This window comes from Bos grunniens, chromosome 8 (assembly GCF_055505025.1).
Source record: "Bos grunniens cultivar Pamir isolate PY7600 chromosome 8, Bosgru_T2T1.0, whole genome shotgun sequence".
Taxonomy (NCBI): Eukaryota; Metazoa; Chordata; class Mammalia; order Artiodactyla; family Bovidae; genus Bos; species Bos grunniens.
In genome coordinates, this window is record NC_141172.1 from 40,124,196 (window position 1) to 40,141,628 (window position 17,433).

The following is a 17,433-nucleotide window of genomic DNA, read 5'->3' on the forward strand; positions in this document are numbered from 1 at the left end:
ATGTCTACCCAGCAGCCCATTCATCTCCTGCCTCAGAATTAATCTAATATGGTCAGAAGGCATATCAGTGGTTACCAGGGAGTAGGTAGTTTTGAGTAGGAGTGAAGTAAGGGTCTGGATTGACCAAAAGGTGACGTGAAGGAGATTGAAGGTGCTGGTTATTTTGTATATTTTGACTATGGTGATAGTTACCTAAATACACATTTATTAAAATACATTTAACTGTACACTTAAAGTGAGTGTTTCATTGTATGTGAATTATTCAGCAAACTTTCAGTAAGCATGCTTTTTAAAAAACAAAAGTAAAATTCTCTTCACTTTTGTACTGGAAGTCAGAGTTCATGCAATAAGAACCAGAAATAAAATGGATGAAAAGGGAGGAGAAGATAAGACCTGGATGAAAATTATTAATATATTAAAACATCTATGTTATGCTAATAGGACCCAGAAACCTAAAGAGTTGTGTGATTTTAAATATTGATTTTAATGTTTGGTGATAATGTGACTTAAACATCTGGTTCTATATTAAATATATTTTACTTAGTTATGAGATGTGTTGCTGGTGAATGGAAGGCATACAAAAATATATAAATACAAATGGAAGGAAAGCAAAATGAGTTGAGCTAAATAAATCACAGTACTCGATTTTTAACCCATTTACCATTATGCAAAGCATATACAATTTAGTTAATACAGTTCTATTTTCTCTGATGATGTCAATCAGAAAGTCTTACATTGTTAAAAAAATAGATATAAAAATATTAAAATTTTTCTCTTGGGAGATTTTTGACAAATTAGAAAATCATATCTCTAAGTTTTAAAAAAAATTTTCCAATCTGAGACTTTCTATATTATTTTCAGAAGTGTAATCATGTAACAATGAACTATATAAAGACAACCATTTTCAAAATATTCTTTCCATAGCATGAGTTTCTCTTGAAAAAATTGTCTCTCCCTCATTCATTACAAAAAGTCATCTTTGAAAGGGCAAATTAAGTTTATTTCTTCAAAAATGCATGCTAGTAGAATAATTCTGACAGCTACATGTCATCACAGAAAATTTCAGCAAATTACAACTCTTGTCTTTAACAAGAAATTTCATGATTCATCTGTTAGTGGAACAGTTCTTCTAAAAACTTTGTTATGAAATAACCAGCAAAGATTCATGGCTATCAAGATTTCTCAGGCCATTTTCATTATTACAAAGTAATATAAACCATCTACATCTTACAACTTTTAAAATATATATAAAATTATTCACATTGATGACAGCCCCATAGAGCATGTGGATTTCTTACCTCAACATCTTGTCTCTAATAACTTGCTAATGTATGATACTCTGAAGGAATTTTACATATGGAGCTATCCATATGTAAACAGTCTCTCTGTGAATTTTTAGAAATTCACACCAAAATAATTGCTCTATGAGTGGTTACATGTACACAGTTTTCCCGTACATTGATATTATTGAAGATCATGAATCTTCTCCAGTATGTGGCTTCTTTAGTGGGCCCTCAGAAAAACAGCTGCAGTAAATGTTTTTGAAACAGAATCTAGACTTTAACATAACTTAACGTTGTTGTTTAGTCGCTCAGTCATGTCCGACTCTTTGTGACCTCATGGATTTTAGACCTCCAGGCTCCTCTGTCCATGGGATTTCCCAGGCAAGAATACTAGAGTGGGTTGCCATTCCCTTTTCCAGGGCATCTTCCCCACCCAGGCATCGAACCCACATTTCCTGCATGGGCAGGCGGGCTCTCTACCACTGAACCACAGGGGAAGCTATAACTTACATTAGCTATAACTTACATTAGGAACATCAGTATTTAATACAAATGTATGTGGCAAGCCTTCCACATGTATTTTTTTCTGAATTGTTTCTTAGATTATCAACAGTATTTTCTCTGCATTACCAGTATTATTCAGTAACAGGTGAATGCATTTTACTTTTTCTTTATATTGTTGCTGTGTATTATTTCAGTCGTTTTTACCACAGTAGGAAGAACAAGCATTTTTCATTGATACTTGACTTCAATGATTTGTTATTATGTAAGGAACCTCAAAAATGGCTTATGAAATTTGGAGAAATTTAATGCAGAACTGGGTTGAGTAATGCATACCTTTAAATGGGTATTTGAAAAAATTGTTAAAGTGTCTTCATAGCTCAGTTGATTAGCTGTTTAAATGTCTTACAAATCCAGATGCTTTTTCTAGTGCAATATATAACCTTGAGGTGAGCTTTTGTTGTGAATGATATTGGGTGTAAATATATATTTCAAGAAGTTTTCTTGGTAATTTTGAATTTTTTAAGTTGTCTTCTTGTAAGAATTAAATCTCCATTATTTGTGCATGGGCCTAACAAGAGCTAGTAGTGAGAAGGCTCAGGTCCACTGCTGTCTTGGCTGCTTGTTTTTGTATTACATCTATATGGGCACATCATCTGGGGTGTCCTGGACCCTGAGAGAGGGTAACAGGGTGCTGTGTCAGAAGAAACTGGGTGGTTGGAGCTCCCCTGTTTTTTCTCCTCCTCTCCACTGCCAGCCCTGTGATTGGGATATAAAATAGAGATTAAGGGTATAGGCTCTGGGCCCCATGTCTCTAGGTTGTGGAGCAGCTGCCAATGATTTCCTAGGCCCAGTTTCCCGCAATCCCCACCACAAAGCTTTCCGCCAGCCCATAAACACGAGCGAGGCAACTGTCCTCTTCCTGGGGAAGCCATCCCCCATTACCCCAGTTTCCTCAAAGCTGACCCCAGACACTGGTGGGCTAGCTTCTTTGGATGGAAGTCCATGCCCCCTTCGTGGCCAGAGTGTTGGAGTCCCTGGAGCACTTGGGACTTGCCCAGCAGTCCACTGGCATGATCGCCTGTGTGTGACCTGGCTCGGGAAGCTCTGGGGCTGCAGCAGCCTGGCGACCAGCCTGGCAAAACCAACGTCAGGCCCCTGTCCTGAGGGGCCACCGTCGACTGCCAGGCTTCCTTCGGAGGCATCAGGCCCATCAGAGCCCTCCCCACCCTGCCTGCCCCTCCTCGCTTCTAAGCAGGCTGCAGCCAGTGGAAGCAGTTGGGTTTTTAGTATCAAAACAGCAAAATACTACATAGAAAACCCTAAAGACTCCACCAGAAAATTACTAGAGCTAATCAATGAATATAGTAAAGTTGCAGGATATAAAATCAACACACAGAAATCCCTTGCATTCCTATACACTAATAATGAGAAAATAGAAAGAGAAATTAAGGAAACAATTCCATTCACCATTGCAATGAAAAGACTTAAATACTTAGGAATATATCTACCTAAAGAAACTAAAGACCTATATATAGAAAACTATAAAACACTGGTGAAGGAAATCAAAGAGGACACTAATGGAGAAATATACCATGTTCATGGATCGGAAGAATCAATATAGTGAAAATGAGTATACTACCCAAAGCAATCTATAGATTCAATGCAATCCCTATCAAGCTACCAACAGTATTTTTCACAGAGCTAGAACAAATAATTTCACAATTTGTATGGAAATACAAAAAACCTCGAATAGCCAAAGCAATCTTGAGAAAGAAGAATGGAACTGGAGGAATCAACCTACCTGACTTCAGGCTCTACTACAAAGCCACAGTCATCAAGACAGTATGGTACTGGCACAAAGACAGAAATATAGATCAATGGAACAAAATAGAAAGCCCAGAGATAAATCCATGCCCCTATGGACACCTTATCTTTGACAAAGGAGGCAAGAATATACAATGGAGAAAAGACAATCTCTTTAACAAGTGGTGCTGGGAAAACTGGTCAACCACTTGTAAAAGAATGAAACTAGAACACTTTCTAACACCATACACAAAAATAAACTCAAAATGGATTAAAGATCTAAACGTAAGACCAGAAACTATAAAACTCCCAGAGGAGAACATAGGCAAAACACTCCCTGACATACATCACAGCAGGATTCTCTATGACCCACCTCCCAGAATATTGGAAATAAAAGCAAAAATAAACAAATGGGGCCTAATTAAACTTAAAAGCTTCTGCACAACAAAGGAAACTATAAGCAAGGTGAAAAGACAGCCTTCAGAATGGGAGAAAATGAAGCAACTGACAAAGGACTAATCTCAAAAATATACAAGCAACTCCTGCAACTCAATTCCAGAAAAATAAGTGACCCAATCAAAAAATGAGCCAAAGAACTAAACAGACATTTCTCCAAAGAAGACATACAGATGGCTAACAAACACATGAAAAGATGCTCAACATCACTCATTATCAGAGAAATGCAAATCAAAACCACAATGAGGTACCATTTCATGCCAGTCAGAATGGCTGCGATCCAAAAGTCTACAAGCAATAAATGCTGGAGAGGGTGTGGAGAAAAGGGAACCCTCTTACACTGTTGGTGGGAAGGCAAACTAGCACAGCCACTATGGAGAACAGTGTGGAGATTCCTTACAAAACTGGAAATAGAACTGCCTTATGACCCAGCAATCCCACTACTGAGCATACACACTGAGGAAACCAGAATTGAAAGAGACACATGTACCCCAGTGTTCATCGCAGCACTGTTTATAATAGCCAGGACATGGAAGCAACCTAGATGTCCATCAGCAGATGAATGGATAAGAAAGCAGTGGTACATATACACAATGGAGTATTACTCAGCCATTAAAGGGAATGCATTTGAATCAGTTCTAATGAGGTGGATGAAACTGGAGCCTATTATACAGAATGAAGTAAGCCAGAAAGAAAAACACCAATACAGTATACTAATGCATATATATGGAATTTAGAAAGATGGTAAGAATAACCCTGTATGCGAGACAGCAAAAGAGAAACAGATGTATAGAACAGTCTTTTGGACTGTGGAAGAGGGAGAGGGTGGGACAATTTGAGGGAATGGCACTGAAACATGTATAATATAATATAAGAAAAGAACTGCCAGTCCAGGTTCGATACAGGATGTTTGGGGCTGGTGCACTGGGATGAGCTGGAGGGATGGTACAGGGAGGGAGGTGGGAGCGGGGTTCAGGATGGGGAACACGCATATGCCCATGGCGGATTCATGTTGATGTGTGGCAGAACAATACAATATTGTAAAGTAAAAAACAAACAAACAAAAAAAAACAGCACGATACCAAGAAGGAATTTGATAGAACCCCACTGTTTATGATCTAAGCCACATGAGAGCCTTCCTCACACCCCATAACCCTGCACCAAGTGGAAAATATACTTCAAGCAGCCAGCAAAAGAGAGAGAGACTAGGCTCTGAGATCAATGTCTGGGGGAAAGGTGGCTTTAACTTCTACAAGCCATGGTCATGCCCAGGCTGCTTCAACTCTCTGCACTTCGGTTTCCTCATATACACCATGCGGATATTAATAATAGAACATCTGGTTATCTGTTCCTTTCCCTCTTCTCTGTATCCAACACACCAGATCTAGCAAGCTCTTCCTTCAAAATATATCCTGAATCCACCCACTGCTCTCCAATCCCCTCCAGGCAGTGCCTGGATCAGAAGAGCGGATCAGCCTAACTAGTTTTCTTGCTTCTGTCCTTGTCCCTTGCGTTGTTTTTCACATTGCAGCCTGCGTAATTCTTTAAAATGTAAGTCAGAATCTGGCGTGTCTCTGCCCAGACCTCCCAGTAGCTCCCCAGACTAGCCTGAGCAGAGTCCTGAGTCCTTCAGCCCAGCCTCCACCATGACATTTCCCACCGCACCTCCCCTTGCTTGCTCTGCACCCACCTTCCTGAACTCGTTGCTCTTCTCAGAAACAACCAACGCATTTCCTCCTCTTGGTCCTTGCTCTCACTGTTCCCTATTACAGGAAAATTCTCCCCACCAAGTGGCTACAGGGCTGGCACTCACTCCGTTCAGTTCTCCTCAAGCCTTAATATAGAACCAAGGTCTTCTCTGATCACTCAGTGAGGAAGCACCTCCCTTTGGACCATGCACTATTTCACTTTCACTGTTCTGTTACCCGCTTTGTGTTCACTCGTGGCACCTTAATACTTTCAGATATTTCAAGTCAATAGCCTGCTTGTCTCCTACCACTAACCCAGTGGATCTCAATCTGCAGTGATATTTGCCTCCTTAGAGACACTAACCAGTGTCTAGAGATATTCTGGGTTGTCACGTTGGGAGTAAGAAGCTCAGATGGTTCACACAGAATTTCACAACAGAAAATTCTATGGCCCCGAATGTCACTAATGGTGAGATAAGCAGCCATACTGTAGAATAGAAGCAGAATGAGAACAAAGGCTTGATCTGCAGTCTCCACTGTCCTCAGTGGTTACAACTGTGCTTGGCACAAAGGAAGTGCACAGTCCATTTCTGTGGAGTAAATGAATACTATGAGAGTGGGAAGAGCATGCAGCACGGCACCTGCAAATGGGACTCTAACACTGAACAGATATTTATTGAGCTTTACAGCATGCCAGGCACTTGCTAACTCCTGAGGATATAGCAATGAGCACGACATCCTAGGTCCCTGCTCTCATTAAGGCTCCCTTTTAGTGGATGTTATCATTAGCTGTTCTAGTTATTAGCATCATCATTGTTTGTGTCAGTTAACCTGGCACTACGTAGCGTTTTCCATGAGACTGTGGTTTTATTTTGTTGTGATATGGTCTTTATTTTTCACAGATACTTTGGGGAACTTGGAGAGTATAGGTTTGCCACAGGCAGCCTGGCCTAGTGTAAATAAGAACTGTAGGGTTTGTAATCAAGCAGTCTACATTGATACTTGGACTGTATGATTTCATGTAGGCATATCTGTCAGGATAGGCAAGGTTTTTCCTCAAGGTTCTGCTACAGAAACAAAAGACTCCAACTTCTCGAACCTAACAACAAAAGGTTTAATTTTTGCTCACATGTCCATGTCTGTGGTTTATCTTATTGACTAAAGCACCTCACATGGCCAAGCCCGATGTGAATAGGTCGTAGGAAGGGGAAGAGATATTTATGGACAGTAGGAAGACAATTTGGTTTTTTTAACTTCAAAGATTAGTGTAATTTTGTAAAATCTGTTAGACTTTAGACTACAAATCACAGAAGTACAACTCACATTAAGCTTAAGAGAAACAAGAATTGATTGCCTTGCATAACCAGGGAGTTGCTGTGCATCCAAATGAGGTTTGTTCTCTCTCTCTTTCCCCCTCACTCTCTCCTCCCCACCTCACCTCTCCTTCCTTCTCTCTGTTGGTGGTGTTTAATTGCTAAGTTATATCTGACTCCTTGCGACCCCATGGACTGTAGCCCCCCAGGCTCCTCTGTCCCTGGGATTTCCCAGGCAAGAATACTGGAGTGGATTGCCATTCCCTTCTCCAGGGAGTCTTCCTGACCCAGAGATCAAACACGTATCTCCGGCTTTGCAGGCGGATTCTTTACCACTGAGCCATCTGGGAAGCCCTTCCTGCTCTCTGTGTTGGATTTATTCTCCTGCCATACTCTCTCAGTCTATGTGTGGTGGGGAAGACCACCAGCAGCCCCGGGAAACATCCTTTCAGCTGCATGACTCTGAAAACAAGAGCTCTCCTTCTCCTCCATGTCTGCCCTGAAGAGATCCTGGGGAAGGATTTCGATGGAGTACTAGGATGGCCTGCACTGGTCCCCTGCCCACTTCTGTGACTAAGGTGTGGGAAGCTGGCTGTAATTGGCAGTCGCACTGGGATCATAGGATCAGAATAGGGGAGGATGAATTTCCCAGAAATTCCCCCTTCTTGGAGAGGAAGAACAGGGCCTACTCTGGTGAAATCAGCCCAAAGGCTCAAACACATACTTGCCTAGCTCTCAATAAGATAAAGCATGTGAAAGCCTTTTGCAAATTGCAAAGCATTGTCCAAATGTTAATTGCTGTTCTTATTCAAGTTGAATAAAAAGTCCCATTGTTTACGAGGGTACATTAGTGTTGGTGGCAGGCCTGTATTGTTCCACTCACTCACTTAGGTGAAAGTAAAGTTGCAATAAATAGGCAAGAGGTTAGCAGCAAATTGAGTCAGTGACAAAAACCTTTTAGTATTAAACCTATGAACAGGGTTGCTTGTCACTTTGGAATGAGGTTGCACCTGCCAGACGACAGATATATAGGGTGACATGGTGACGTGTTCTACAGCATGTATTGGCTGGGTGCTCCTGTGACCCTGGCTTGGGGTTAGCGGAAGTTCTGGAAGAATAAGATGCAGCCCCTCTCCTGGAGGAATGTTTCACCCCAAGCAGACCCCAATAGCTCCAAATATGCAGATTCTGTCAGGGAAGGTTCAGGACAAATGGACTGAATTCTTCACTCTTCCTCCAGATACCTTGACAGCTTGTATCTTGTACTTACTGAATGATGTTTAAGTCCTGTGCTTGCGGCAGCACGCTCCACATTGCAGCTGTGCCTAGTTTGTTCAAAAGGCCTTTTGTAGACAGGCCAGAGGCAGGAAGCATGCTACCTTGGCACCTTGATGTATGGATCCCTTGGGAAGGAGGCACCTTTATAATGAAGTCATGAAAGCAGTCCTCATAAATCCCTAGAAGCCCAGCAGTGAGCATGTATGAGTGCAACCAAAATACTTGCTCAGTGCCTCTGCTGAGGGTAAATAGGACCAATGGCAGGTTGAACTTTTAAAAAATCTTACTGCTGCATCTCCAGACACCATTTCTAGAGCTGTCTCCCCGAACATGTGCACACATGCACACAGTACACCTGTGCTGCATTTCTCTCTGTTGTGGACCCTCCCCCGCTTCCAACACCCCGTGCTGCCGACTTTTCCAATCAAAACACAAAGAAGATGTAACTGTCACTTTCTTGTGTTGATTGATCACCCGTGTTACTCTTGTGTTACTGAATTTCACCTTCTCAATTACTTTGCATTTTAGCTTTGAACTGGGGTAATTGACAGCTGAGAAAATGAATTATGTGTGTTGAGGGCACGGGCAAGGTGTCTGGAATCACACTTACCCTTATTGTGACCACAGTCCTCAAGGTGAGTCTGATTCAGTCTTCAGAGTAAGAGGAGGAGACAAGGATAAGATCCACCTCTTCGTGAGCCTCCCGCTTCCCAGAGCCCTCATTGACTGGGGGCTTTGTTCACAACTGAGATCCAGAAAGGCCCAGTCTCAATCTTGACTGTATTCCAGGAATCAGAGCTGCCCCGGAGATAGTGGGGATCCACTGAGAGGTACCTCCCTTTGCTTTTCCTGTATCACCTGTGTATTAATCTCCTAGGGATGTCAGAACAAAGTACCACAGACTGGGTGGTTTCAACAATAGAACTTACTTTCTCACAGTTCTCGAGGCCACAGGTCCAAGATCAAATTGTCAGCAGGCTTGGTTTCTTGGGAAGCCTCTCTGGTTTGGAGATGGCTGTCTTCTCCCTGTGTCTTCCCATGGACTTTCCGTGTGTGTGTGTGTCTCTTAGGACAAGCGTCTGTGTTGGTGCATGGATTAGCGCCCACCCTCATGACCTCATTTTAACTTAATTACTTCTTTAAAGCTCCTGTCTTCAAACACAGCACATTCTGAGGTGCTAGGAAGTTGGGACTCTAACATAGAATTTGGGGGGGTGACACAGTTAGCCCATAACAGCTCACCTGCCTCCCCTTATCCTGGTAGGTGACCTGGCCCCTTCCCCTCCCTTAACCATCTGATCCAGGGAGGCTTGGCTGATCCATCCAGATGTAGGAAGCTAGAGAGAAGAACTAAATGGTTTCCCCAAAAACATCTGGAGACAAGGCCAAGATGCCCTAGAAGCAGGGGCGGGGGGGAGGGGTAAAAAGCCTGGTGGGTTGAAACGGTCCTCAGAAGCTGAGGTTTAGCTCCGTGGAGTCAGGCAGCTAGAGTGACATGAATGAGGAACAGGGGATTCACGTGAATGAGGAAATCAGTGCAGTGACAGAAGTGTGGCCCGGGTCATCACCCGAGGCAGCAACAGGCTCCAGCCGGGGCTGCTTTCTAGATCTTAGTGGCTCTCACCAGCCTCACACACTTTATTCAGAATCTGGACTTTCTCTTCCTTGCCTTGCTATCTTCAGTTTGTGATTCTGTGACATTATACATATTGTTTTTTCTCTGCTCAAAATCTCCTCCTACCCCAGTATTAACCTCCTAGCACCTGCATGACCATCTGGATTTTACAAACTTCTGATGTAAAGCCTCCCTAATTCAGTACATTGTCATTTAGTTGCTCAGAGATCCAACTAGAGTATTGAATTCCATGAGAATAGAGACACATCTTGCATTTTGAGTCTTTACATTTGTTAATTCTCAACAGATGCTTACTGAACGAATGTTTTGAATGAGACTACTCAAGATCTTCCTTTGCACTCACTTGGCTTCAGTACGCCTTGTGTGGTTCTCATTCGGCCTCACGGGTAGGAAAGTGTATGGTGTTTAGCTCAATGCTTTAAATAGTATAAGCACTTCAGTGAAATGCTTATGAATGCCAACTCTGGCACCAGGCTGCTGGGGTTTGTGTTGTTCATGTTTTACTGGCTTGGTGACTATATTGGTTTTCTAGGGCTGCTGTATTAAGTACCACAGACTGGATGGCTTAGACAGAATTTGTTGTCTCAGTTCTGGAGGCTAGAAGTCTGAGAGCAAGGTGTTGGCTGATTGGCCGCGTACGACAGTTGTGAGGGTGAATCTGTTCGTGCCTCTCTCCGAGCATCTAGAGGTTTGCTGGAGTCCTGGGTGTCCCTGGCTTTTGCTGCCTGCACCTGGTCTCTGCCTCCATCTTCATGTGGTACTGTCTCTGTATGCTTGCCCGTGTCCAGGTTTCCCATCTGGATAAGGAGACCTGTCATATTGGATTAGGGGCTCCAATGACTTCAACCTGAGTTAGTTACATCTGCAACAACTCTATTTCCAAGTAAGATCACATCCTGAGGTACCCATGATTAGGACTTCAGCCATTTTAATTAAGGTGGGGGTACACAATCAACCCAGAAGAGTGACCCATGGCAAATTGCCTAATTTCTACTTTAGCAAATAGAATAAAATATAGCCTATGGTGTAGAGACACTGTGTGATTCAACAAGTGAATATGTTGAATACTGAGATAGTGCAAAACATAAGTAAGCCATGCATTAGCATTAGCTGATGTTTTGGGCCATGTGTGGGTCTATCTTCTTCAGTAACGTACAGTGGATGGGTCTCTGCTCGTCATATTTATAATGCTCTCACATCATGTATGGTACAACAGAGCAGAGCACTTTGTGCCTGATGCCTAATCATTGAACTGATGGTTTAAAGCAAATGTAGGGCAAGAACAATTCAGAGTGATACCAGGGCTGTTATTGAAAGTCCATCTGGCTTTGTGAGATAGTGTATTTGGTTGATTACACTTTTTCATGCCGTTCACATAGTTGCATTCCAGAGGCTTGTCCTGGGAGGAATTTGAAACCCCTCATCTTTCTTGATCTCTTCTTGAGGTTTCCAGCTTTCTTAGAAATGCTCAGGGAATTTGGTATTACATATACAAATGCTGTGTTTTGTTTCCAGGTAGTGAGGGAGCATCCAGCCTGAGTATCTTACCTTTAATTATTAGCATAATTGAATGCTGCAGTTCTGTGGTTCTCTACAAGTTTTTGGTATTTTCAGGTCAAGACAGGAATAAGAAGGGAAGACCAATGCAACATTTCTTCCACAGGGGCCTGGGTGGGCCATCTGACAATCTTTATCTGGGTGCCAGATTGAATAAGATGCTTTGGGGGACTTTTTATATGTGTTATTCAGGGGAGATGTTGTTTTAACCTCTGTGCTCCATACAACTTCCTAGCTGATAGGAATCTTTTTTGCTTTTGCTTGAAAATTATATGGAACACAGCTCACCAAAGACTAATAAATCAGCAGGAGAATTCCTCAGCTGGTCAGCACAGCAGCTAGTATGGAGAAGGTGGTTGAATTATTCTGAGTAAACCAGGGACAAGGAAACAATATGCAAATGTCATCCAGCAGACTTGTGAGGCACAGTGTGCATCCTGATGATATGATCTTCCTTCTGTTCCAGCAATAGCAGGCCACCTCCACGTGGGACTCTAAGGGCTGGCATAAGAAAATACTTGCAAGGGGGACCGTCAGTTCAGCTTCTAGCCTTGGTTGGGTTGCTCCTTGGTTTCTTGAAATTGATAAGTCATCTCACTTTTCTGCATCTGTTTCCTCTCTTGTACAGTGTGGTTGTAGATGGTAAAGAATCTGTCCGCAATGCGGGATACCTGGGTTTGACCCCTGGGTCAGGAAGATCCTCTGGAGAACGGCATGGCAACCCACTCCAGTATTCTTGTCTGGAAAATCCCATGGACAGAGGATCCTGGAGGGCCACGGTCCATGGGGTTGCAAAGAGTTGGACATAACTGAGCACACACACAAGTCAGTTAAGGCACTAACTGACTGGGGATGAAATTTACTTTGGCAAACTTAACTGAGAAAGTGAGTGATTTGGGATCATCTTGGAAGAAAGATGCTCGGTGGCTGGATATTTCTCTGAAGCCGAAAGGCTTCTGATGTGGGAGAAGTTCTGAACTCTCCAGACCTACTGAATAATGCTTGTAAGAAGGGAAGTAAGTGGTGTGGGGAGAGGGGGAGGACACCTCTGCAGACCCAGATCCCGAGAGTCTGTGATTTTTAAGAATAGAAAAATGTGTTTGATTCAGACCTAGTCTCTTATTAGAGCTCTGTTGCCTCCAATGTGTTTGTTCTATAGGCCCCTAATTATATTAACTCCATAATGGACTTGTGCATGAACTCTAATACTTCTTTGTCTGTTTTTTGGTTGTTATAAATGTTTTACCTATTTGTAATACTGCTTGAATGACCTTTTGGAAATGTGACTCTTTCATTGGCAGGCAGCTTTTTTAGACTAAATATTCTTCTTAAAAGGGACCTGGAGAAAAGAAATTTCAGGATGCCTTGGCTCCATCTGTGTGACATGTGCATTTCATCAGCTCTCACCCTGGAGGAACAAATCCAGTTACTCATCTGTTGTCTCTTCAGGCTCTGCAGAGCTGGCTGCAGGTCGGTCCCCTGGATATTCTCAAGTCACTAGTTGCTATCAAATCAGGGATGAGCTAATTAGTTGCATTTCACATTAGAGGAAAAACAATTGAGAAGATGAAACATTTGAAATTCGGTAAAACCTGGGACAGATTTTATATTCACATATTTGGTGGAAAATAAAATCCAAATAATCCCACTTCCTTCATGTTTAAATTGTTAAAATGTTGCTTTACTTCTTAATCAGCAAAATCAAGTATGTAATTTGTTGGTCTCTTTTATATATTGAAAGTTCTAACTTCAAATGTTAGAAATGTTTCTTTGTTTTAAATTTTAAAATGTCTTTTGCTATTAAAAAATGTCAGTTCAGTCAAGGGTTTCTTTAGTGATCAGTTGCTACAGACCAGTTGCTACGGAGAAATAGGAATTCCCTTGATCGAATTATTTAATCATTTTGCATTTTAGTTTTTGTATCTGTACTCAAAGAGTATCTGTATCTGATTCAAAGAGTCAGACACAACTTAGCGACCAAACAACAAACTGAAAACATTAATGCTTCATTCACAGTGTTGTGGAATAGATCCCAAGAAATAAATGGAACACACTTTGTGAAACGTAGAGGTCTAATATTTTCATTGATTTTACCAAAATTAAAGCCACAAAAGTATAATTATATAAATATATTTATATAACTTAGGTGAGTGATCATAATATTGTGATCACTGGAATGTGATCCTGAAATGCGAAGTCAAGTGGGCCTTAAAAAATCACTATGAACAAAGCTAGTGGAGGTGATGGGATTCCAACTGAGCTATTTCAGATCCTAAAAGATGATGCTATGAAAGTGCTGCACTCAATATGCCAGAAAATTTGGAAAACTCAGCAGTGGCCACAGGACTGGAAAAGGTCAGTTTTCATTCCAATTCTAAAGAAAGACAATGCCAAAGAATGCACAAACTACCATACAATTGCACTCACCTCACACACTAGCAAATTAATGCTCAAACTTCTCCAAGCTAGGCTTCAACAGTACATGAACCATGAACTTCCAGATGTTCAAGCTGGATGTAGAAAAGGAAGAGGAACCAGAGATCAAACTGCCAACATCTATTGGATCATTGAAAAAGCAAGAGAGTTCCAGAAAAACATCTACTTCTTCTTTATTGACTATGCCAAAGCCTTTGACTGTGTGGATCACAACAAACTGTGGAAAATTCTGAAAGAGATGGGAATACCTTACTTTCCTCTTGAGAAATCTGTATGCAGGTCAGGAAGCAACAGTTAGAACTGGACATGGAACAACAGATTGGTTCCAAATAGGGAAAGGAGTATGTCAAGGCTGTATATTGTCACCCTGCTTATTTAACTTATATGCAGAGCACATCATGAGAAATGCTGGTCTGGATGAAGCACAAGCTGGAATCAAGATTGCCGGGAGAAGTATCAGTAAACTCAGATATGCAGATGACACCACCCTTGTGGCAGAAAGTGAAGAGGAACTAAAGAGCCTCTTGATGAAAGTGAAAGAGGAGAGTGAAAAAGTTGGTTTGAAACTCAACATTCAGAAAACTGAGATCATGGCATCTGGTCCCATCACTTCATGACGATTAGATGGGGAAACAATGGAAATAGTGAGAGACTTTATTTTTGGGGGCTCCAAAATCACTGCAGATGGTGATTACAGCCATGAAATTAAAAGATGCTTTCTCCTTGGAAGAAAAGGTATGACCAACCTGACAGCATATTAAAAAGCAGAGACATTACTTAGCCAACAAAGGTCCATCTAGTCAAAACTATGGTTTTTCTAGTAGTCATTATGAATGTGAGATCTGGACTCTAAAGAAGGCTGAGTGCTGAAGAATTGATGATTTTGAACTGTGGTGTTGGAGAAGACTCTTTGAGAGTCCCTGATCTGCAAGGAGATCCAACCAGTCCATGCTAAAGGAAATCAGTCCTGAATATTCATGGGAAGGACTGATGCTGAAGGTGAAACTCCAGTACTTTGGCCACCTGATATGAAAAGCTGACTCTTTGGAAAAGACCCTGATGCTGGGAAAGATTGAAGGCAGGAGGAGAAGGGGATGACAGAGGATGAGATGGTTGGATGGCATGACCGATTTTATGGACATGAGTTTGAGCAGGCTCTGGGAGTTGGTGATGGATAGTGAGGCCTGGCATGCTGCAGTCCATGCGGTTGCAAAGAGTCAGACACAACTGAGCAACTGAACTGAACTGACTGACATTATATAACCTAACTATAACCACAGTTATATAGTCATGTAACTACATATAGTTTATATCTGCCCAGAAGAAGCAAATCATAATTTAATTTTTTATTCTAATATAAAATACCCTAGCATATTCTAAATATGCTAACATTTAGCATTCATTTAGCATTTTCATTCTATAATTGCACCAGAGACTCATAGTCCTGAAGATTGCTATGGATGGAAAAAAGTCCTCACTGGGGAAATGACTCACTAGTAAAAGTGGAAGCACGGACAGAAGGGGAGACCCTTCACCTGTCGACGTGAGTCCTTTACTGCTGTGTGCTCCCTCAGATCCAGCAAGTAACCCAGCTAAAAGCAGAGGGGAGAAATAGATCTGCATTCTCAGACCCCATGGTTCCATTATGACTCACATGGTTAGGAAGCCCCTTGGTCTGAACAGGATAGTGTTTACCAGTTAGTTCACCTCCAGGTAACTGACACAAAACCCAAATTAACAGTGACTTAAACACATAGGAACGTTTTTTTATCTTATGTGAAAGAAGTCTGACTGAGGGAGCCTAGGGTACTGTGGCAGTTACACAAAATTTGTTTAACCCCAGGCTGCTTGCATCTTCCTGCTACACTGTCTTAGTACACAGCTTATCTCCTGCAAGTCACCTCAATATCCAAGATGACAGCTGGAGCTTCAGCCAAGAAATCCATGTTGTAGGCCATAAGATGGATAAAGGGGGGACTCAAGATTGTCTTTCCCTGGCTTTTCCTCCCCCTTTTAAGGAACCTCCCAGGAAGTCTCTCCCAGCACATTTATGTGCTCATCTCAAAGGTCAGAACTTAGTCATTAGCCAGGCTTTGCTGCAAGAGTGGCTGGACAGTATAGTATTTCACTTGGTGCATTCTTGCCAACAGTAATGTAGGCATTTTATTAATAAGGTGAAAGGCAAGAATGGATTTGGATAGGCAACTAGCAGTTGCTACACAGACCATACATTTCTTGGGACTTCCCAGGGAATGCATGGAAAGGAAAAATTACGATCTAGGAGAATTGTTGCATGGTGACTTGACCAGCTGTCCACTTCTACCCTCTCATTCTTACTGGACACCAATCACTGAAAGCCTGGCTCACCAACCACAGGGCAATAAAAGAGGATGAATAGTGCATCTGTTGTGCACTTGCTGTTTACCAAGCCATGTATAATCGTTTTTCATGCATTAACTCATTGTCTCAGAGCAACCCATAAAGTAACTGCTAATATTAGTCCTGTTCTACATATATAGAAGCCAAGGCTTGAGATTAATTAATTTGACCAAGATTACTAGGAGATAGAGAGGGAGAGTAGGTCAGTCGTCTCCAAAGCAAGTATACTGTTTGTTAATGTGCTGTGCATTACACCTACAAGGAAAGAGGAAAAGTCATGATGAGGTGACAATAAATTGCATCCTAGAAGTAAAGTGAAAAATAGTGTATTGAAATTCTAAAAGATAATTTTTTTACAAAGATAAAGACATGATTCTCATGCAAATATTAGCATGTGACAGATACTTTATTTAACTCATGAATAGGTAAACTAGTAAGATGTTAAACCTGTCCAAAGGCAACCTCAAGGAACCACATTTGTAGGCAATGAGGAACGCTGGAAAGAATTTATACATAGATGGAAGACTGGTCCATCTCTAGGGCAGTCATCATTCGGATTCCTCCAGATATAATTCCATTCAGTTTCTAAGAACAAGAATTACTTGCATCATTAGTTTTTCTTACAGAGTTGAAAAATAACTCTTAAGACTCGGAAGGGTGAAGAACACCCTGAAAGGTTATACTGCACAGGACACTCAGTAACCTTTTTGCCCATTTTAAAATATAGTTTAACAACTTCCTGGGAATTGCCTAGTGGTCCAGTGGTTAAGACTTCGCCTTCCAATGCTAGGGGTGCAGGTTCAATACCTGGTCAGGGAGCTAACATCCCACATGCCTGGGGTCGGGGATGGGGGTGCAAAAAACGAAAACATAAAGCAGAAGCGATATTGTTGTGAATTCAATAAAGACTTTAAAAATGATCCATATCAAAAAATTCTTAAAAAAAAAAAAAACGTTTTCCTGACATACCTGAATTACCCTCTCTCTGTTGCCAAACGTACTAACATTTAGAGAGACATAAAGGATATCCCCTAGACCCCTCTTACATACCTATCCTCCATTTATCTGCTGCCAGAGGAGCTGCAAAGAGGAAGAGAAGC

General features: G+C 41.7%; 1 protein-coding gene across 45 annotated transcripts in view; it reads left to right on the forward strand.

The window, feature by feature from the left end:
- LOC147366950 (histone-arginine methyltransferase CARM1-like) overlaps positions 1 to 17,433 on the forward strand; it is a 297,005-nt gene that overhangs the window by 208,549 nt on the left and 71,023 nt on the right. For 3 of the 45 annotated variants that reach the window (XR_015169621.1, XM_086415344.1, XM_086415339.1), the window contains one exon: positions 12,820 to 12,988. The exons of 40 other annotated variants lie outside the window; for them this stretch is intronic. The gene's annotated coding sequence lies outside the window, so the exon portion shown is untranslated. The remainder of the gene's footprint in view (positions 1 to 12,819; positions 12,989 to 17,433) is intronic. 2 more of the 45 variants (XR_015169622.1, XM_086415335.1) reach the window with 1 other exon arrangement.